This window comes from Aedes aegypti, chromosome 2 (assembly GCF_002204515.2).
Source record: "Aedes aegypti strain LVP_AGWG chromosome 2, AaegL5.0 Primary Assembly, whole genome shotgun sequence".
NCBI lineage: Eukaryota > Metazoa > Arthropoda > Insecta > Diptera > Culicidae > Aedes > Aedes aegypti.
In genome coordinates, this window is record NC_035108.1 from 44,686,262 (window position 1) to 44,710,417 (window position 24,156).

Genomic DNA, 24,156 nt, shown 5'->3' on the forward strand with positions numbered 1-24,156 from the left:
CAAATAACCATACAATCTTGAACAATTTGTTTTGTTAGAACAAACCACACACAATAATCGAATTTAGTACTATACCATTTACAGGGTGATTACTATTTCCTGTCAGTAAATTAAGTAATCATAGAAAAAAGATGGTTGTATGAATTTTAATTACCAGTGCATATCCAGTTTTGGACATCTATAAGATTTGTCTTCACTGTATACAGATAACATATTTATTTTTTTAACCTTAATTTTCAACCACATGCGTTGTTTCAGAAGCATTACAGTTAACACGCACGTTATTCAGAAGCATATATTTTAACCAAAATAGACATATTTTTTTCGCTAAAATTTTCCATAATCAGTCTTATGCTATTCCCTAGTAAGTCTGAAAGATTGTGGTAACGTATTGTTTCAATCAGGCAAATTTTTCAGTGGAGTTTAGTCAAAAATACATATCTGTGGAAAACGTGCGTGCCAGGTGTAATGCCTTTCAAACAACACATATGACTAAAAACTAAGGTAAATGAAAAAAAGATTTAATCTTTACTTTGTCAAAACAAACTTTATAGATGTACAAAACAGGATGTACACTGGAAATTAAAATTCATACATACATCTTATATCTACGATCAATTACTTTACTGACAGGAATTAGTAATCACCCTGTAATTCCACTAGAGTTTGTATCCTTTAACAGATACGCATATTTCGACCTCAACTGTAAGGGCGTCTTCAGTGTCGTGTACTAGACTCGACTTAAAATTGTTCCATAACGTTCTCGAACAAGTGTGGTAATTTTCATATTCCTAGTAGAGTACATACATACATACATACATACATACATCATGCATGTTGCCATGAAAAAAGATGCCAGTTCGAAAATCTATATGGGACACCCATGCTTTTATGGGCAGTGCTGCTGCACCTCTGTAGCCTTTTTGCGGTTGGGGGGTCATTACTGAACAAACAGTGAAATTGGATTTCTGAGTGTAATTTGAACTGGCGCACGGCTAAATTACGTTTTGTAATATTATTAGCGTGTGGGATCCCTCCACCTCTAGTAGAGCTTGTCTTCGTCGGTTCGTTCTGCTGATTGGTAACGATTTAGGGGGAGTGGTGGTGCTTGTGGTCTGTCAATAGAACGACGAGTGAAAAACTAGCAATAACGACATGACCCGGTTTTGCGATGAAAATGCCATCGTCCTGCTATTATTGCACTCAATTTGATTAACATTGCGTGGCAACGACCATTCCCGGAGATCCTTTATGGCGCGTCTGCTTCAGGATGGACCTATGGGTGTAGGGAGTTGACCTTTGACATCCGTCAATGAATGTTGGCATAAAAGCTCGGCCGTGTGTGGGTGGAATCCTTTGTGCTCCTGCTGGAGTTGTTGGAAACATTATTAACTTCTAAAAATAACAGTTCATCACAATCATAAAAGGCTTGCAACTATAGGAATGTCAACAGAGCCAACACGATCACGATAGAGTCCACTTTGAAACGTTTATATTTTACTTTGCCGCACCTAATCTTTGAATTTTTTTAAATATCGTTTTTTTGGTGCCCATTGTCAATGAGAATCCGAACTGTTCATCGGCAAAAATTGAATTTTTATTGATGGTGGACCATCATTCTGTTCAAAATTACCTTTTCAAAAAGTTTACTGATAGAGGAAAGCAAACTGATTGGACGATAGCTAGAAGCTACTGCAGGATTTTTGTCTAGTTTTAAAATTGGTACAATCTTAGCATTTTTCCATTTGTCAGAAAAATATGCTAATTGAAAACATTTGTTAAATATATCAACTTAGAATGATACGTTACTTTCTGGAAGTTTCTTGATGAGGATGTACAAAATTCCATCATCGCCAGGAGCTTTCATATTTTTGATTTTTTAATAGTAGTTATCACTTCTTCCATATCAGTATCCCACGAATTTTCGAAAACGTGCTCTTGATTGAGAATATTTTCGAAGTCCTGAGTAACTTGATTTTCAATTGGACTAGTAAGTCTTAAATTAAAATTGTGCGCGCTTTCAAACTGCATAGCAGTTTTTGAGCTTTTTCGCAATTAGTTAGTAATAATTTGGTTTCCTCTTTCAATGCCGGTATTAGCTTCTGAGGTTTTTTCAAAAGTTTAGATAATTTCCAAAAGGGCTTAAAGCCAGGGTCCAATTGAGAAATTTTATTTTCAAATTTTTTGTTTCTTATTTTCTTTTTGCAAATCCTGCCATATAATTTTCATAGCAGGATCGCGAGTGCGTTGAAATTGCCTTCTCCTCACGTTTTTAAGACGGATCAAGAGTTTAAGATCATCGTCTATAATCACGGATTCAAATTTTACTTCACATTTTGGAATTGCAATGCTCCTGACTTCAACAATGGAATTTATTAAAGTTTCAAGAGCATTGTCAATATTAAGTTTTGTTTGTAAAGGAATATTAACATTTAGATTAGAGTCAATAAATGTTTCATATATATTCCAGTCGGCTCGAAAATAATTGAAAGTGGAGCTAATGGGATTGAGAATCGCTTCATGGGATATTTGAAATGTAACAGGGACATGATCAGAATCAAAATCAGCATAAGTAACTAAATGGCTACAAAGATGACTAGCGTCGGTTAAGACCAAATCAATCGTAGGTGGATTTCTAGAAGAGGAAAAACATGTGGGGCTATCAGGGTATTTAATTGAGAAATATCCTGAAGAGCACTCATCAAACAAAATTCTGCCGTTGGAATTACTTTGAGAATTATTTGGCAATAAAGTCACCAATGACAAAACAATTTGACTTACTGCGAGTCAATTTTCGCAAGTTAGTTTGGAGCAAATTAACTTTCTGTACAGAGCATTGAAAAGGCAAATAGGCAGCTATGAAAGTATATTTAACAAGCTGTATTTCAATAGAAACACCTAAAGTTTCAAAAAGTGTGAAATGACGAAAACAGTTGATGTTTTATACGCCTATGAATGATGATTACAACTCCCCCACATGCCCCATCAAGACGATCATTGCGATAAACAAAAAAGTTAGGATTTTTTTTATTTTTTAACCTGGTTTCAGATATGTTTCAGTAATAACTGCTCTATGCACGTTATTGGCTGTAAGAAAATTAAACAGCACGTCCTGTTTACCATTCAAAGAATGAGCATTCCAATTTAAATTATTATTTATTGGATTGTACTTGTTTTATTCTTGGCATTACGTCCCAACACAAATTCTTAGCTTAGTGTTTTAGGAGAACTTCAACAGTTGCTAATCAAAAGTTTGCTTTGCCATAGTATCCATTTTGCATTTATATTTGTGCACGAGACACGAGCACGATTATACTTCATGGTCAAGGAAATGAAGAAAACGAAACATTTCTGGATCGACTAGGAAAAGAACTAAGATATCTTTAGCATGGCTTTGCTCTATGGTCACAGAAGTTGCGACAAAGCTAATGAAGTTCGTCTACAGCATTTGCATGCTGGTCATTTCATCAAGTTTTGTTCTAGAAATTGACCTCAAAGGATTCACAAGGGACACATTTTTGATCTTTGAAGCCCTTTATAGTTATGAAAAGAATTAGCTCATTATGTATGTATGTATGCATGTAGGTAGCCACCAATCCTTGTTTGAGTCTTGCTCTGCATGCGGCTCCACTCAACAGTAAGGTCAAATTTTAGTCAAATCTGCATTCAACATATCGCTGTGTGAAGGGCCAAAAGGGGGGTGGCGGACCCGTAAGTAGAAACACTTACGCGAAACCCGCGGGAAATAGAGAATCTCCTTCCAGCAATATGATCCAACAGATTGAGTATTAGAATTTGCAATACTTGTCGAGCTTTCCACGGAAAGGTTTGTTAGAAGAAGGGCGCGTCAAATCCTTCACAACTGTTGGAGAGAGAAGTACTAGTCGCGAACGACTAACACTTTTCCTCCTGACTCCGATTGGCACTCCACTTCATTGTCCAGTTGTAAATTCAATGATGCCCTGATGCTCCCTCCCTCCCCAAAACATGAGAAATTCAATTATAGTGATATGTTATATAGTAGATAAGATTATAATATATATAATAATATGATAATAAAATATGAAAATAAAATGAAAGTAACAATAAAATATGACGCAGTGAAACAGCATGCAGCATTATATCGGCCGACATATATTTTTCTTTTGAATGAAAAGAATTAGCTCATTATTCACATAAAAGATTTCAATTTTCATTTCATAAATTATGCCTATTGTCCATTGTTCCAACCGTCCTTAAGCCTAAAGTATTAATGCCACTCGTCCTTATACCTAACGAATTAAAGTGAAAAATGAAGTAAATTCCAATGTAAAATGGTGAAATTGTTCCAGTTGGAAAGCCTAATCGTCAATTATGTTTTTTATTGTATTCCAATGACCAACAAGAATCTATATGGAAAACAAATTTTTTTCAGATGTTAACATTCTTAGGTTTGTCAGGTACACTGAGGAAGATTTGAAGTTTAAGGTGAAACATCACGGAATCCAAAGATGGCCGCCACAATGGCCGACTTGTGCCTCTACTCACGTTTTCAAAGGCACTAAATTGGAGAAATAGTTGGCAAACTTATCTGATCTCCTTATTTTAAGCTTTCTAGAAGTGCACAAAGCCAAAATCAAAAGTGCACGGCTGGTGGATGTTTTTTTTTTCGGGAGATTTGTGCCTTTAAAGTTCTAGTACAATCTAAGAAGTTGATTCCAAACTGTTTCACCTTAAAAGTTTTGTTTAGATTTTCAAACTCCTCCGTTCTCTTTGTCTGAACCATTTTTTTTTTCTTTCGCTAAAATGTACAACACATCCTTTGTCTAACTTAATTCGAAATGGCGTTATCATCTCTGGCTTATCAGCCGGAGTACTTTTTATAAGGTTCTTTCAGAAGGCAGATTTGAAATTCCTTCTGTAGCCACAGATTACCTCATAAAATTTACTAGTGAATTGTTCAGCAGGTCTATCAGATATTGGTGCTGCCAACATTTATTCGAATATTTCGACAAGAGCCCAGCTTCCTAAGTTTTGCAGAATCTTCTCCAGAACTTTTCCCATAAAAATTTTGCATTTTCCGTTGGAATGTCTATGAAATATTTGAATTCTTCCAGAAATTTCTATCGCCAGAAATTTCTATCGTTCTTGACGTCTCAATTTCCAAATCATTCTACATTTGAATTTATACAGTGCGATTCCGTTTTTGGCAAAAAAAATCGAAATTTTCAGTTGCCAAAAACGGAACCATGCCAAAATCGGAACCCATTTTTTTAATTTCAAGAATGTCATTTGGACGTTATTACATCATCATTATGGATCCAAATGATGGCCAGCCTTTCAAATGGTCAATTTCAAAGCGGATTTCCGTAGGAGAGGGCTATGATATACATTTATAGACCTGTCATATTAATTGTGACAGACGATCCACACACTTTTAATAGTTGAAGCATCTCCAATAATGTTTTATATGCTCTATGTATACTATTTGTATACATAGGCCGTGTAAAACCAATAATTTCATAGGTGACCTTTATTCTAGAATAGGACAATTCTCGCGGAACATTACTAAAAGACCTATCTAACATTGAGAGGCTCTCTTTGTTTACTTTCTCTTTCATTAATAACTGTGTCACATTAACCTCTTCTGTTGCGTTTTTTGTATGAAACGCTAGTCAAGGAAATTGACTTTCGATCTATAGTGAAAAACTTCCCAAAATCTTTAGTATTCCACTGTTATAATCGAAAGAGAACGAGAGAGGAGAGAATCTCTCATTTGTACATAGCACTATGGGCGGTTTCCATACAGACTGGCGGCCAAAAATATTTTTTCCATCTCATGTCGTATTTATGAGTTTTATGATACAAATTTGATGTTTTATTTTCAAAAACAATTTTTCGAGACTAACTTTTGAATATGGCCTATAGCGGCCTTATACTTTGTTACTTATATGCATATAAGCCATTTATGCGATTAACGTTGTGCAAACCATTATAAATATTAAAACTTACATAGAAATGATGATATGAATGATTTAGTGAAATTCAGTTATTTTCTGAATTAGTTTTTAGCTGTTTTCAATAGAAAATGGTTAAAAATATTGGAAAAATTCAAAAAGCCTTAAATTAAAAAAGTGCAAATTTGTGCAGCTAAATTCTTCATGATCCTTTAGTTTACATCTCAAAGTACCCTTGGAACTGAATTTAAGCCTGGGACAACTTGGGACAAAAAAGTACTCAATGTGTTAACTATAAACTTATTCGATTTTTTTAACCGCTTTTTAAAAAAAACATCATAAAAGCCATTATTTTTAACCTTTTTTTCTTTTTTTATTGTTTCTAGGAAGTTTTTTTTTGTAAGCTTTCAAATGGTGTAAAAACATTTTACGTAAGTATTATAGAAAAAAAGTTATATTCATTTGAGTAAACCATAGTTTTTGTTAATAAAAACAAGTTTTTCTCCATAGGCTCAACTTCGGCACCTCATATCTGAGTGTGCAATGCAAATCATGCCCTAATATTTTGGGGATTTCTTAGCACACATGTTTACAATGAAATGGCGAACAATAATTGAAATTTGGGGCACATCACTTTTTTGATTATTGGCCACCTGATAAGCCATAGTGCATAGGTCCTTTAGTAATGTCCCGCGAGAATTCCATAAAACAGTGAAAGAATACAGAAATACAATACTTCTCATTAGAAACGTATTTACAAAAAAGTTCTAGATGTATAATAATTTTTCTAATTCAGTTTGTCTTTTAAGCCCAAGCGTCAAATTTTACAATGACGGGGTTAGAGGTCTAATGGCTATCGTTTCTGCCGCCAAATTTGACAATATTCGATCAATTGAAAATGGCTCTTCAAAGTTATGTTCTTTTCATAGTCTGGTATCTTTTTTTTTCTTTCTTTCTTTATTAACGAGATTTTTAGCCCTGGGCTAGTTCATCTCGGGACCAACGGCTTTACTTCCCTTCCGAAGGAAGTCGTCACTACTGAAATTTTTAGTGACTATCTCGGGGATGGGATTCGATCCCAGGTCCTCGGCGTGAGAGACTGGTATCTTATATAAAATGGTTTATTACAATCAATAGGGATGGAAAAAGCATAATGCTCAACATGCGGCCCACAAGTCACTTGAGCACTCCAAGATCCTTAACTGAGGCCCACAATTTCGTAGAATACACAAATAAGCTTCTCATCACTTCAATTTGAAATGAGTTTTAGAAGTTGAGCTTGCATATTATAAGTCAACCATGTGAAGGTGTCCGTTAAAAATCCACAGGAATCCGTTAACACTCTCAAGTAGCTCGTTAGAAATCGACAGGATCTTGCCTAGAAGTCCTATATGACGTCTAATTGACTACCAACAGCAATCTCCATATTCCGTTGGAAACTTATTCAGAATCCTCAAGATTTTGCTAGAAATGTTCAGAATATAACTAAAAAATCATAGTATTCCGCTAGAAACTTACAGGGTGTCTGAGGCCTTAGGAATTTACAAGGAATCGAGAGATTTTGCACAACGTCTCAAGCAACTAATTATATCTCTTAGGGATCCCGCAAGAAACTTTTAATGCCCAATAGCAATACCCAGATTTCGCTCAGTATTTTAAAGATTTCGATGAAAATTCCCAGAAGAACATAGGATCCAGTAAGAATTCTTCAGAATACAGTTAGAAAACTCCTAGACCTAGCATTAGGAACATTTTGATCCATGCTTAATTGAAATCTTGATATGGCGATCTCTAGCGTATTCATCGCACGCTTTAATTACCTTATTGAAAATAAACTGTGTTTGCATGTGTGAACAATGAAAAAAGTAATGCTAATTGCTTATCTTTTAACAGAGACGCGGATTTCGACTATCACTTGTAGAATTTTTTAGTGTCAGTTACTGAAGGTTGCCGAAATACGTGTATATGTCAAAAGATAAGCAATTAGCAATTATGAATTTCGAGAAAAAAAGGAATTGCATAAATTTAGTGAAAAACAAGAAAGAAGTTACTATGTCATTGTCACTTCAAGTTTGTTGAAGTCTGTACAATCTAGTACCTAATCAAACTTTCGCTAAACAAACAGCAATATACACGAAAAACGAGTCCTAAGCAAGTAGATAGATATCCATCGCTAAGCCCTGACCACATCCAACAAAAGAAGAGTCAAGTCTCATCTTCCCACAATCGTGCCTAGCTGCTGCAGCAGCTGTACATTCCACCAACCCAATCCATCTACCACCTCGCTTATCCAATCCACCGAGAACAGCTGCCATGAGAAGTACCTACGGAGGATAATCAATTTTTATATATACATACCATTTGAAACAGCTCCGGAATTTCAGTCGACAAACTTCTGACGTCCCCGAAGGTTATCGTTTCTCACTATTCTACGAGTTCCGAAAGTGATGATGACAAACGCAGAATCTCCTTTTATATCACTATTTAAATTGATTTTTTTACCCGAAGCTAATTTGACGTTTCGATTATTTCTAACACAGCTTCCAAATTTCGGTTTTACAAAAGAACACAAACTTTCACAACGGGCTTCTCTTCTGGTCGCTGAATCGCTGAATGGTGCACTCTCACACTGGCCGAATCATCCCAAAATTGTCACTTCTTCTTATCACCGACCACGCAATTAGGGTGATAATGCACTTTCCTTCTTTCCTTACTCTCTGCGACTCAGCTGACTTCTGATTTGATTTCGTAACAACACTTCCAACAAACTGAACCGCTGGAATTTTGCGATCCAGAGCCTACTATTGTTTCGTCACTTCCAGGCTCTTGGTTTTGGAATTGATTCTACACTACAATCCGACAACTTTTGTTGTGCTTCACCAAAGACGAATAAATTCTGCGGAAGAAAAATGTCGAAAACCAATTAGGTTACTCAGAGGCCTCTCAATTTGAGTTCTGTGATTCCAAAATTGATCGAAATTCCTTCCGAAAGTCACGAACACAACATTCACTATCTTCTACGATTCCTTTCAAACGCGCGACTATCACTTGAATTCCACTGCTCGATTTCGTTGTCGATACCGCTGAGAGATACATCAGTCACACGACTGAGAAACTAACTATCCGGAGGACTGTGAGCTGCGGCCAACAAAGGAGGAAGCAGACATAGCACCATAGCAGTAGCCAGAGGGGGTCGATGAATAAAATTAAAATAATTTGTTGTGCTATGAAGACTGATCATTTTCAATTAAGTACCACAGATTTTCCTACAGGTTTTATCGGGAAACTACCGCAGATCATGCAGTGTACCCTTTAAAAATACGTGATAAATTGTTTTAGGTTTCTGCCAAATAAATATAAATATAAATAAATCCTGTAGAAATATAAATATAAATAAATCCTGTAGAAATAACCCCTGGTGTTCTTCATGAATTCCTTCAGATTTTCATCAAGAAGTACCGATTTTGCCCAACGACAGTAATTCAACGATCGTGTACAATAATCAACAATGGTTCTGGGTATCTAACTGGTACAAATTTATCGATTGGTCAGTGGGACCAGAATCATTCGAATCTAAGAATAAAAATAAAAAAATAAATTTGAAGTTTTCCAAGCCGTTTTATGAACCCGTTGATCAACAACTCCTTCGGAACCTCCTACGCCCTTGGACGGCACCATTATACCCAGCAGAATAAACACTCTCCTACACGACGACGGACGACGACTGCTAGACGGTTTTTAGTTCAAGTTCAGTCGTCGAGATTCGTGTTGATGACGACGACGGTAAAAGAGAAAGAAGCTCCCACTATACTGAACAGAACACGTAGCTATATCTGTAGCTTTATACACTATGACCACGGGGATCCAATTTGGCGACGCGGGCGGTTGGTACATACCTCCTCTGTTCTGTCCTAAGGCCCACGATACACGCGAACCGAGAGCACGTGAATGTGGACGACGAACGGTTGTGGGTGTATTAGTCGGAATTCGAGAGAGAATTCAGGGAGAGCTCCCCGCGGGATATGTGTGCAACTTGTGTAGCTCCAAACTGACAACAACCGATACTTTGCACAGCAGGGAAGATTGTTGACGCGTGTGCAACAATGAGTTCAAGAATGGTTCAACAATGGGAAAAACGTTCTAAAAAGAGGGCAAAAGTAAGATTGTTGTGAAATTGACAGATTGATTGAACTGCTTGGAAGACCAGACCAAATCCACGGCGCTCAAATAGTCGTAGCGGTAAACGTGCAACAAGACCATGTTGAGACTTGTGAGTTCGAATCTTGTCGTTTGAGGATCATTTCGTGATGGAAATAGTCTTGAATTACTACCAGGTCCGTCACACTCGGGCTCAGATTGGGTACCACTTCTAGTACTGCATTTGGTCCCTCGGTAGAGCAAAAGGTACCCAAGTTTGACAGATCGCAGTACACTTTGAACGGCATTCTAGATTACCTTATGAGCCATAAAATTTTCGGCAATTGCAAGGGACATGGGGGTCTTTAATTTGTCTTTGTTACTACAGCATCTTCATGCTTGCCACACAATGTACAAATGTAAATTCCATTGTACCATTTTTCCATTGTGGTCCATTGTCAAAAGAAAGTTTCAGTTTATAACTGTACATAAGTGTACATAGGAATTAAAATCTGAGAAGCAGGCTTTTTCCCAGTTGGGACGTAGCGCCAATGCTAAGAAGAAGAAGATGTTGGAGAAAATTAGTGGTCTAACTTCATTTCTAAATAAATTCATGTAGCAATTGTCTATCAGCTTTTAAAAGTGGGATCGGTACATAAAATGATCAGTTTTTTTTTTTCAGATTCTGTAAAATAGTTATAAGGTTCAATAAATACTCAAAGCTTCTTGAGTTTGCATCTGAGAGTCAAGTTTAGATATAGCTATACTTTTCTTATGCGAACTATGTACAGCATCAGAAATGCGTTAATGTGGCCGAAAAATCTCAAGAAAACTATATTCAGACGAGTGAGACAGAAAAAGATCAACCAATGTTGCTAATAAAGGCTTACACGTAAGTGTTATTCGTGTATCATCGAATGCAAAAATAGCAACTTTGGCAATGAAATAGAAATGCCGTAGAAATAGAAAGAAAGAAATGACAGAGCTTGAAATAAAAACCAGTCCAAAGAACTTCTTCAATTACGTTAAGGTGAAGATAAATCGAAGCCAAACCTTAAATTTGCAATAGCACAAATCTGGAGATCCGAACACCCGTTTGAGCTGAAAACTTAATCGATTGGTCACCATAAAACGTTTCTGCTACAACTTTCATGACCCATACACAATTAAAACTTAATATGCAGGTCGGACTCGATTGTCCAGAGTATCGATTTTTTTTTCACTCCGGATAATCGAATCCTCCGGATAATCGAATCACTAAGAAAAAATATATATCTTCGATAGAAGAACCTAAATATTATCTCTTTTTGTTCTTTTATTTATGTGATGCGGTGGCGTAGCCAGAAATTATTTCTAGGAACATTAGGGGTCTTTACAAGAAACATTTTTTTTTTACCAGCATACACAAAAAACACTTTTTCAAACCCCCCTTTCCTTAAATACATTCAAAACTACAAAACCATTCATTTGTACTCAATTTCTTGGGGTTTGTGCTAACGTAAGAACCTCGACACCACTTATAAGACGCGACGTGAGACAGGACACAACACTTATTGTTCTTACAACGATTAAAAGGAGTTAAAATTACCTTTTTAGTCGACCGGTTTCGGGCTCGATGTTGCCCATCTACGGGACGATGTCCGACTTCATTTGTATATTGCAATACAAAATTATTTCAGATTTATGCATAAAATTTGAAAAACAAGAACTTCGAAAAACAAATTCCGGATAATCGAGTCTAAAATTCGGGATAATCGAATCCCGGATAATCGGGTCTCCGGATAATCGAGTCTCCGGATAATCGAGTCCAACCTGTATTGCGTATGTAAGATCAATCATGGAATACTGCAGCATTGTATGGTCTCCTTTCTCAATCACACAAGAAGATAGATTAGAATCTGTACAAAAACAATTTCTTCTATATGCTCTTCGTAAATTAGGTTGGACATCATTTCCACTTCAACCCTACAAAGCACGCTGCATGCTTATTGACATACAAACTTTGAAAGAGCGGCGTGAAATCGCAAGGGTTTCATTTGTAAATGATATCGATTCGCAACGTATTGATTCTACAGAAATATTATCAAAACTAAATTTCTACATTCCTTTTAGGCAACCACGAAATCGTAGCTTATTCTTGACAAATCATCATGTTCATATCGAACAAATTATGCCAAAAAGGGGCCTCTAAATCAAATGATGGCCATTTACAATCAACATTGCGAAACTATTGACTTTACCATGTCTCGGCAAAATCTAAAAACATACTTAAAATCCATTCGAAATCGCAACACATAAAAACAAAACAAAATGAAATATACAATACTTACACTACATATTTTTTTAAATATTTTTTTACTAATTTCGTAATTCATTCTAGCCTTAAGAAATAAATTAAAAATATGTAAATGTAAATATCTACGTCGGTTGACAAAAATAAATAAATAGATATGTGGATACGTTTCGGAAAAATTTGATTTGGTGGATTTCTTTGTTTTTTTCTTACTGAACAAATATCGTGGTATTGTTAGTGCAGCTGAATAATAAGTTGAATAAGTTGGCAATAAGTTAACAAATTGAGATCAGCTCAATATTGACGAAATTCGAAAATTCAACTCAAAATAGCGATTTATACATATATTCATACAGAGAGCGATTCTGAAATGTGTTGGCCTCAAGGGGATGAAAGTCAAAAAAGTTTGGGAAACACTTTAAAATGAACTACTTGAAGCCTTCTTATCGATAGTTTTTTTTTTGTATTTTTGATGTCTATCGTGTTTCTTGGAATTTTCTTGGTTTGAACAATAATTGTTTCAAATAACAAGAAGAATCTTCAGAAAACCCACCAACAGTTTGTTCAGAGGAATTTCATACGATTTGCTCAGGATACTTTCAAAGATTCGTCTAGATTCTTGCAACATATTTGCTAAACACTTTTTTAATTTTCGCCAAATATTAGCCAAGAAAATCAGTGAAGACTGTATTCCAAAAATGTCAAGATTTGGACCTTAGGAACAAAGATCTTAGAATCCGCAAAAAATCTCGACGGACATGCGTGAATTATCTCGCTGGGAATTAGTAACTGGTCATTCCATCAATCCTGTAGATAACATACCACTGAAATTTACTGAGGACCTCGAATGAAATTAATCATCTCACGAAGTCTCACATTGATATTGAGTAAAATTAAGCGAAGTTTATATGTTGGATCTGTGAGGCATGCCGGAAAAAGTTATTTTACATCTGTATAGATATTGCCATATCTTCACACGAATATACCAGGGATTTTATTAGGAGTTTAAAGAGAAATGTCTCAAGAAAGATATTGTCAAAATATTGATAAGAGATATGCCAGAGATTTTTTGAGGAATATTCCCGAAATATACGAAAGATATACCCAACTTGTCAAAAGTATGTAATCGCATTACTGCCCATATTTGCATAACAGTCACATGTTCTATGAGACTTCCTATATACATGGGACTGTTATGCGAATATGGGCAGTTTACCGAGTATGGCAACACCCGTTTTTAACCCGTATATGACCCAATAACCCACCGGAATAACTCCAGCCACATGAATATTCCAGAGTTCCTCTGGTCACTTCTAGAAACTAGATATGTGTGCCAGTATACTGACAAAAAATCATTTGAATCCGTTAAGAATTCGTTGAGCGGTGAGGGTTTTAGTATTTTTGCCTTTACTCAGGCCAATACGGGTTAATATTTCAACACCCTAAAGGTTTAGAATCACCGGTAAGCATAAGTGGCCTTTATAGTCATTCTAAACGTTTTGGGGGTATTGCAATATTCAAAATGAGTGTTGCAATACTCAGTGAAGCGAAAGCGCGGGCCGCACTTTGGACGCCACGGCACTAAATAATTGTTTGAGCTCTTGAAACGCTTTGCAGTCATTTGTTCGATTGGATTCAGCATTCAAAAACTTCAAACTTGATTTTTGCTACTTCGGTTCTTATTTCCGCCTGTCCTGGTTCTCCAGATTTGTGTTCTTGAAAATTTAAGGTTTGGCTCTGATTCATCTTCATCTAAAAATTGAAGTATTTTGAAGAAAACTTTAAAGTTAGTTCATCCATAGAAACGTTCAATATATAACCTGTTGATTGCATAAATGGATTTATACGTTTTAAATGAGTTAATACACGGGTAGAAATCAGAACCCAAAAACAAGATTATGACTCATGATATCATGATTCCAGCGTGTTTTCGTCTTATGAAAATACACCATGATTTGGACTCATGATATCATGAGTCAGATTGCCGTAACGCAACACACGCGTTAGGTTTTTGTAGCTGATTGCTCGGAATCATGATTCAAATTCCAAAAATGCTGAATCGCGCATCCGTTTATAATCGAGAAAAATAAAAACAAGTTAAAAATAGAATACATTGGGATTCGATCCAAGAACCTTCCGATTGTGAGTCACGTTCTCTACCACTCAACCGCTTCGTCATCTTGAAATAGGAGTGATCGATACGAATGTGATGAAGCAAAGTGCGCCGCTTAGTGTTTTCACACTGGATGTTACGCTTATGAGGAATCATGATTATGACTCCAGGAACCATGATTTGTGATCCTGATATCATGACCTAACCAATTTATGAATTTCATGATTTGTAAATCATGGTGTGGGGATCAGATTTTTATCCGTGTAGTAATGATAATAAAAACTTTTTCTAAGTTCACATTTTAATTTCAGTGATTGTACAGATTATTTGATTGTTAATATAAACTTATATCTAATTTGTTTACCGATATATCGTTCTGTTTTTTGCTCAAAGTAATACGGAGCAAGGAGAAGAAAGCAATGGAAACTAGATGGATAGGTACCGTAGGGGAACAGATAGATAAATTGGATTAGATGTTGAAGCGGGCATACCATACAGCCTGTCTTGGTAGTGTTATTCGAAAACCACGTCAAGCCGTTCCCACAGGGAACGTTAGCCAGAAAAAAGGACGTTTCAAGTAATACTGTTTCATATGGTATGCCCTCTCCAACATCTAATTCAATTTATCTCGCTGTTACTTTACGGTACCTATCCATCTATAGTTTTCATTGATTTCTTCTCCTTGCTTCCTACTAGTTTGAGGAGCATAAAACAGATCGATATGCCGGTAAACAAACTAAATATGATTATCACGGTCGATATTTTTGTATATTAATGTTAACAAACGCAACAATGCAGCATAAAAGCATCTGTAAAAAATACATAAAAATATGTTTTCCAGCGAAGATAGTGCACTATAGTAACATGTAAACCACAACAAAATACGCTTGACCTATTCAATCAAAAAATTCCACGAACAAAGTGCACATTTGATTCAAGTAGGTAACCTAAGAGGTGAACCCGCCAAAGGCTGAAAGCCTCTATAATAAAGAAAATCAAATCAAATCAAATCAAGTAGGTAACCTTAAGTTTTCTAAATGGGGGTACAATTAATCCTAGGCGAGAATCAGATGTCATAGTCCTCCCTTAATTACACCGATGATGAATGTCTAATTAAAATTATATTTTTTTATGGATTCTAAGACGGTTCAATCGACTGTGAGATCAAAAGCAACATTTTATTTTCTTACTCCAACGTTGAGGTTCGTATTCCATTTTTTTTCGTAAATGCAGTGATCGATTCCTCTAATAGATTTTCACTTTATTACTTGGCCCAATGACTCTTTACGACTACTTTCTTTATTTACTAGATAACACTCATGATGCATCTTAAAATTTTATCAAAATAAATCAATTCTTCTTTACTAGTCCGAAAAGAAAGTCAACTAAGAGATCGAGTACGGTAAGACTATCATTACATATACACCTGTTTCATACTAAACGCAGAAATATGTGTATTTTTTTCACTACTGAACTGCGAAGTGCGGCCTCATAAGTGTGAATAAAAGTTCGGGATTGCATTGAATCTTGTTGGTGTCTTCAGAGCACTTATTATTCGATTTACGAAAAATAAGTCCCCCGAAGACACCTACCCGATTTGATGCAATTGCGCACTTTTGTTAGCGTTTCCGCACTTGTAAAAACTTCTGCAATAGTCCAGTGGTGAAAGAAATGCGTAATATCACATAAAAAAACGATCAAAACCATACCTTTTCCTGCTAAATTCTGAAAAAAAAAATATCAAAGATTTTTTTGAAATATTCACTTTAAATCAGGGTTTCTCAACCGGTGGTCCGCGGACCCCTAGGGGGCCGTGAAGAGTTCTCAAGGGGTCCGCAAAGGGGTCAAAAGTGCCCACCCTCAGATCGTTGATTCAGATAAAATTCGATGTGAATATTGTTCATCACATTTTCAATTCCTATTTCTCAGTATTCGCAAATTGATCTATATGATTTCTTGCTCGTTGATTGACGATTTACTATTACTACATGTTGATAATTGATTTTATTCTGAGAACTGCCAAAAAAGTGGAAAAAATATGAGTTTAAATGCTCGGCCCATTTTTGATTTGCAAGCAGGCATTGGCCTATTTATGAATTTTGTTAACGTGCCGTGCTCCAAGGCTAGGCCCTTTTGGTTTTTAAAGAATGGGCAAGAGAGTCATTGGCCTCTCACCATGCTAAGGCCAATAATAGTTTGAGAAATTTTCCGATTGCAGGCACTCTTGGTGGAGAGAGATCCGACCATTTGCCGTTTTGAACAGAGGACCAATGAAAGGTTTGAAAAAAAGGTATTAGCTGTCTTGAAAATCGGGTTTATAACGAAAAGTTTTATGATTTTGTTGATAATGTTAGTTTAGTTTGTGGGTGTAGGGAGATACTTTCAAATTGTATCAAAGCCCGATTTGTTTATAATTTGATCATTGACAATTAAGAATTGTAACGCGAGAAATGTGAAGTACTTTTAAGCTGAAACTTATTTTGTTCCATTCAACTGTGTAAATACTAAGAAATACCATCAATGTGATCCTGTCAAGTAAGGATTGCCAGTCAACTATAATTACTCAACGCACATCCATGAAAATATAGTGTGATCTTGAAAATTAAAAACTAAAATAATTTCTGGAGGTTTCCATAGGAAATATTTGGAATATTTCCGGCTTAATCCTTATTAGATTTTGCCAGCTTACTGGCGACATCCAAGGTTTTCGGAGGTTTACAGACGATATTATCCCTACGGATTTCGAGGAACACATGAAATATGCAAATAACTCCTGAAAATTTTTTTGACGTTTTTTTTTAACGGAATTCGGAGTGTTTCGTTGTGAAGTATTGTATTGTTTGCAGTCCTGATTCACTTCGACATGTATTATTTTAGAACTCTGGGCTTATATTTGATCACAATATTCACTGTTTCCAAGCCAAGTTTCAGTCAATTCGGCCGAGAGAATTCACCCTGTCAAAGTGAATCCTGGAAGTGCCAAAGCTTTTTACTTCATTTTGAACCGTTAATAAATGCGACTTACTGTTGTGTTTTAGATAATTGGATGGTAAATAACCCCAAGGGTTTATCCTACTTGCCCTGCATGATTTGTTGAAGTTTATCAAGATCCCTTATGGAAGTTCCTTGTCATATTATTGGAAAACTACTAGGTAGATTCCTGACTCAACTCATAGTGGACTCATCCAATAAATGACAGCAGAATTCTTGCGTTGACGGTTTCTCCATTAAGATCTGTTGTGAATCATAGACATGATTTGTAGGAATGTCTTCCCAGTATTGCTGTTTTCGCTTGAGGTGCAAATCTTGCCTAACTGGGCTTCAAATGCGGTAACACAAAGTAATCAAAAGGATCCTTAGCAATCATAGTACATATCATCGCCAACCTAGCAAAGAAAATCAATCTTTGACTTCGCTTTCCTTGTGAAAAATCTTACCGCATTTGGTGCACTCGCATTTGATATTTGAATTTCAAACGTACACAGCAATACATGAGATAACACTTCAATAGTCGCATTGTGTAAATTATGCAACACAGTTGATTACACCTCACTTTTCGTTCACAGCGTTTGTGGTGCTTCTGGCAATGGTCAACCGCGTGACGACCGGCAGGGTAAATCATTGGAGAGATTCGGTATTTCCACAAACATTGATTCTAAGGACATCCATCTTTAGGGGTCCGTGAGACGTTTGTAAAACTTCAAAGGGGGTCGCGGCTTCGAAAAGGTTGAGAACCAATGCTTTAAATGTAACATTGAGGTGATAGAAAGAACTTTCTATAAAATAATCTCATGACTCTCAATTTCGAGCAACCTAAGAAGAATTCCGATAAAATTGATAGATTATTTTGGAGTTTCTATGAATGAGAATAAATGATATTTTTTAAGGGAGTTCTGCAGAAATTTTGAAGGTGCTCCATGAAACATGCTTGTAGGCTCCTCCAGGAATTCAGAAAATGTTCTTATGGACACATTTGTTTGCAAGATTTGTGCATTAAATTTTAAAATATCTCGCGTTTAGTATCATGACGGCGTAATGCGATAAAACAAATTGTTAGGCCCCTTTTGGCTAACACTCAGGGTTGGGAAAAATCTTGGAATTCACTCTACAGTAGCCAAGTAGAGCAAATCACAGTCAGAGGAGCCAGTGAAATTCACGCCCATCGCTGCAGTAGGCAAAAAGCCTTGAAAGTAGCAAGAAACCCTTTGCAAAGGGCAACCCAATATTACTGTAGAACCATTTCTCAGCACTGCTAACACTATACAATAGTTTTTAAATAGTTTTAATATTAGTAGTAAATTTATTGTATAACAGTCAATCTTAAGAAACCTTGTTCTACCCATAACTGCATAACAGTCACATTCGACATTTTTGACAAATTGGAGTTAATACCATGGAGTGTCATCAAATGATAAATACTTTCGATCAACTTACTGAAATCTGTGAGATTGTTCTAGAAAATTCAAAAAAAAACCAAGTTGTTTTGTCACACTGTTAATAATAACCGCATAACAGTCACATTGAGATTATGAATGAGCCTCGTACTGTAATAGCAATGCACTATGGTCCAGGAATCAGTTTTACGCGGAAAGATGCATTTTGAGCTTTAGAATGAAACATTAGACAAAAACGGTCTTCTACAAAGTTGTTTGTATTAGTTGAGCCCTTTTTTTGGTGTTATTGAAAATTAGGGTGGACCACATTTTCCTAGAAATTGTGTAATTAACTTTCTTATTTGTAGAAATTATATTATACATGCTTCAGCAAAGTTGTAGACCATTCAATTTCAAGCAACTTTGCCAAAAAAAAGTTTTTTTTGTATCTCTTAAATTGACCGATTTAGAGCGTTTTTCCTACGGTGACCTAGGGTGGTCCGAACAAAACTGGTTTTCTGGCTCTAGAGTTTTCAATTCAAGTTTCTCATCAAAGTAGTCTATGAAACACTTTTAGAGCTTTAAAAAATGCGTAATTTGGTGAGTGAAAAAACTCGCTATCTCCTTCCGTTTAGGAGTTATTGTTGTTTTTCTCTCAAAAACATGCCTATTTTGATTGTGAATTTCTCTGATTGGGGCAAACACAAAAAATATCTTTTGACGGCATTCAAAAGACAAAATAAAATTGTATATTATATCAAAAAATTACAGATGTGTTATTTTTGTAACTCTAATAAAACGTCTTGAAAATCAAATATTTTTTATCACAAAAACTTTAATAACTTTTGAACTAAAATAGATATCAACAATCTTTTTGCATGAAAATTTGCGTTTCGTTAAGTTCTAAAAGTCGTTCATAGACGACTTTGAAGAGAAAATAATATTAAAAAAACTAGAGTTAAAAAACTTATTTTCAGTGGCGTCTCGTCCTAAGGTGCACTTGGTGCACTGCACAGTCAAAGATTTCTAACTAACAAATTAAATATATATTATAATTCTCAATACTTCTAACATTCATAATGTGTAGTTGTTTGATTTCTTCACCTTCAATTGGTGCATCGCCCTCAGTGAACAAACCGTTTGATTCTCCCCCATGGTCTTGCTCAACCAGCAAGCGAAACTGCCATGCGCCTCCATCGTATTGCAGAGAATGTTCATTTCTGCCGTGCACTCTTTCTTGTGCACGAAAATAGCGTGTATGGACACAGCAGGAATGTGCATTTGTATTGGCATTTCTAGAGCAACAGTGGCGTTGTATAGGTAAAATCTGGTTCACTCCAATTTGTGCACCCGAGAGAGAAATTGCCCACGACGCTCGCATTGGTTTGCAAGGCCGAGGGCATAGTTACGCCGCGCGTCAAGCGATGCGCAACGCGACGCGTTTGCGTCTGAACAGTTCTGGCAGGCGTCAATGCAAAACGCATGGAGCAGCGCGTATACATGACAAAGTGAACGCGATGCGATGCGCGTACAGTCGCGTCGAACCATTCCGTGAAGTGGTTTGACGCGCGTCCGATGCTGTTTCATTTTGTTTATGATGGCGTTCGTTGCAAAAACTAAGTTTATAGTTTTTGTTAGCTAAAAAGCTTATCGTGAAGTATGTGTATATAAGCAGGACCATCGTGTATAATTTCTGGAGATAGGTTTCAGCGGAATTTGATACTATTGCAGGTCGCATGATGTAAGAATCATTGGACGCCAAGTGGCGCATCAGCTACAAGTTTTATGAGACAGACTCCCCTGTTGTTAGTTGATAGGTCATACTCGGCACTTTTTTTTTTATTTCCGTACTAAAATCTTACCATGGGATAATAGTCAAAATAGTCGTAAGTACGTGAATTATGACCGGCCTGAATTCTATTTTTATTTAGTCAAAATGTTGTTAATGATAAAAAAATGTTGAGCTAGCTTGCCAAGAAATTTATTTCTTTGATTTTTCTGGCGGATATTCGATTATGTAGCTGTGCCCCAAGCGATTCAAAACGCGTCACTATGTCATACCTCGCGTCACACAACGCCTATCTGAAAATCTTACAAAAACGCGTCACGCACTGCTTGACGCATCGCGTAACTATGCCCTCGGCCCAAGAATTGAGAAAGCGCGCGCAACTGGCGTCACGACGTCTGCTGTTGGAAGAGAAAGCGTCAACGCCATACATGCTTTGTGTGTATGTATGTTGCATGGAGCTTCCAGGTGTCGCGCGATAGTAGGCGCAATATTGATTGGAACCAAAACTAGATGTTATAAACATATTGGCCAAATTGATTATGTTTTATCTTATTAAGTACACAAAATTTATGTGGCTTTGAATTGATTCATAAACTATGTGTGAATATAGTTTTTCTTGGTCAACAGACTGACAACTGATAAATTGCGGTGGGCGTAAAGTGGGTTTCAGCGTTCAACAGTCAGTCATCATTTCACTTAAAAGCTTTGATGTATCAACAAAAGTATACAAAGAGATGTACCAGCGCTGGACAGCGCCAAAAAGCTAAGATATCGTGATACAATTGACAAGCTGTAAATAATAAGAATTATTATATAGAATAACAACGTTAGGAATAATGGAGATTCGGAATTTCGCGAAAGCCACGAAATCCAAAGAATTTATGCTTCATCGCGAAACTTGGAAAATAACGCGTAAATAGTTGAATTCTGAAGGTTTATATGATAATATCAGAAAAGTTCAGATTTTTGCTCATAAGGGGCCGTCCATTAATTACGTAAGGGTTTATTGGGGGAGGGGGGGTTTAAGATTTCTTACGCGCCATACAATTCATTTTTTATTTTCATACAAAAAGTCTTACTATGGGGGGAGGGGGGGTTGAAAAATCCCAAAAATTGTCTTACGTAATAAATGGACCGCCCCTAAGAATGGTTTATTTATTTGTAAGCCGAGTTTCATATAAAAAAATGTGCTAATCGTTTAGTTTCAAGTTAAACGTCTTTCTCCTTGCTTTAAATTTTGTATTGATAATATGATATATCATTATATGATATCAGTACGCAAAATACGAAAAATGCTTGAAATTTTCGCGTATAAAGGTCAATTTTACTGTAAATATATATTTTTATGTCAAATATTATCAAACTATGGGACCGCGATTATTACGCAAAATTTTTCTTTCATCGCCTTGGTATCAGCGAAATTTTGAGAATTTTCCTTGTCCCTAAACATTGTATATTGGAGTCATCCAAAATTCTTAAAACTTACAACTAGTGATTGAAACTAAGAAATCAAACAAAAAATACGTCCAATGAGCAACAAATATAAAAGCTTCCAGACACTTCAAGATTGCATACAGTATTGGAAATTACATTTTAAGGTGTTAATAATAAGACGGTTTGTGCGAGTCAGTGCACAGGTAATCAAATTCCTCACGGGACGCCTCTGCTTATTTTTGCTCTAGATTGGTCAAATTTTAAGCTACATAAAAACTTTTTTTGGCAAAGTTGATCAAAATTTGAAGTTTTACCGCTTTGCCTAAGAGCATATACCAGTATTTTTGCAAATAAAATAGTTGATTATATGATATGTGTGATATTTTGGACCACCCTAGTTTCAAATGACACAGTATGAAAGCTTATATTTTTAGAAACAATTTTGTAGAAGATCATTTTTGTATAAAATTTCATTTTCATGCTCAAAATGCAAAATAATAAAGAAATACATACTATGAAAATCTTCAAAATAGTTTTAGAGCCCTATCTTTCTTATTTCAGATTTCTCGTCAAAGCGGTCTATGAACGACTTTAAGAACTTAACAAAAGGCAAATTTTCATGCAAAAATATTGATGATATCTATTTTAGTTCAAAAGTTATTAAAGTTTTTCTGCTTAAAATCTTTTGTTTTTCAAGGCATTTTATTAGAGTTACAAAAATAACACATCTGTAATTTTTTGATATAATATACAATTTTATTTTGTCTTTTGAATGCCGTCAAAAGATATTTTTTATATTTGCCCCAATCAGAGATATTCACAATCAAAGTAGGCATGTTTTTGAGAGAAAAACAACAATAACTCCTAAACGGAAGGAGATAGCGAGTTTCTTCACTCACCAAATTACGCATTTTTTAAAGCTCTAAAAGTGTTTCATAGACTACTTTGATGAGAAATTTGAATTGAAAACTCTAGAGCCAGAAAACCAGTTTTGTTCGGACCACCCTATGTCACTGCGCTCTAAATCGGTCAATTTAAGAGATACAAAAAAAACTTTTTTTGGCAAAGTTGCTTGAAATTTAATGATCTATAACTTTGCTGAAGCATGTATAATATAATGTATACAAATAAGAAAGTTAGTTAGACAATTTCTATGAAAATGTGGTCCACCCTAATTTTCAATAACACCAAACAAAGGGCTTAACTAATACAAACAACTTTGTAGAAGACCGTTTTTGTCTAATGTTTCATTCTAAAGCTCAAAATGCATCTTTCCGCGTAAAACTGATTTCTGGACCACTGTGCAATGAAATATCTATCAGAATTATTTTCTGACTATTCATGTAGTATGCGATATGATTTATGCAAAATATCAGCCTCAAATAAGCATTTTTGAGTTTGTGGTAATTTTTAAAAATTTCAGTTTTCTCCCATAATGCCATAAAATGCAAACTTGGTATTCCATTTACTAAATTCCTACTTTTGTTAAATATTACAAATATGCAGTTATGGGCAAATTATACTCTGTACTAAATGTCTGTATCTGGTTGTACCTTTAAGGTACTTCCAGAATTTTCTTCTATTTTACACTTAGGTATTGGCTATTGTTAACAAGATCTTCTATTCGACCAACAGTAACTGGTCATCACATCCCACTATCCATCGAAATGTTTGCCCAGTGACAAACGAGAGGCACGCGACAGTCGCCGCCAGGTTCTTGGTAGTGGTACCGTCCTCAACGCGATATGAAAGGCAGTTTTGGCGAGCGAAATGCGCCACCAAAGAATAACAGACACGAACCCACACCAAGAAGCCAATCCCGTTTCCGTAAAGTAAAACGCACATCGTTGGAAAAATGGCTAGAACGCAACAACACATAATATAAAGTAGTGACACACCAGCGCAAAGCAATCTTCATGATGGTGTACGATGGCAAGGCTAAAGAAAACAACCAAAAACTGTGAAGAAAAATGTAGTTCTTGACTCACATTTCACAGGGGGAGGGCTTCTTTCGACTTTGGTGGAAAAGTAGTTTTCTTACTTATGTGGAACACTAGAAGAAATTAGGTTGAACTTTATCC

At 35.9% G+C, this 24,156-nt stretch overlaps 1 protein-coding gene across 15 annotated transcripts in view; it reads right to left on the minus strand.

Moving 5' to 3' along the window:
- Window positions 1-24,156, minus strand: part of LOC5577073 (supervillin) — a 953,578-nt gene that overhangs the window by 486,997 nt on the left and 442,425 nt on the right. The window contains exon 2 of one of the 15 annotated variants that reach the window (XM_021840696.1): window positions 8,295-8,832. The exons of the other annotated variants lie outside the window; for them this stretch is intronic. The gene's annotated coding sequence lies outside the window, so the exon portion shown is untranslated. The remainder of the gene's footprint in view (window positions 1-8,294; window positions 8,833-24,156) is intronic. 15 annotated transcript variants of the gene reach the window in all.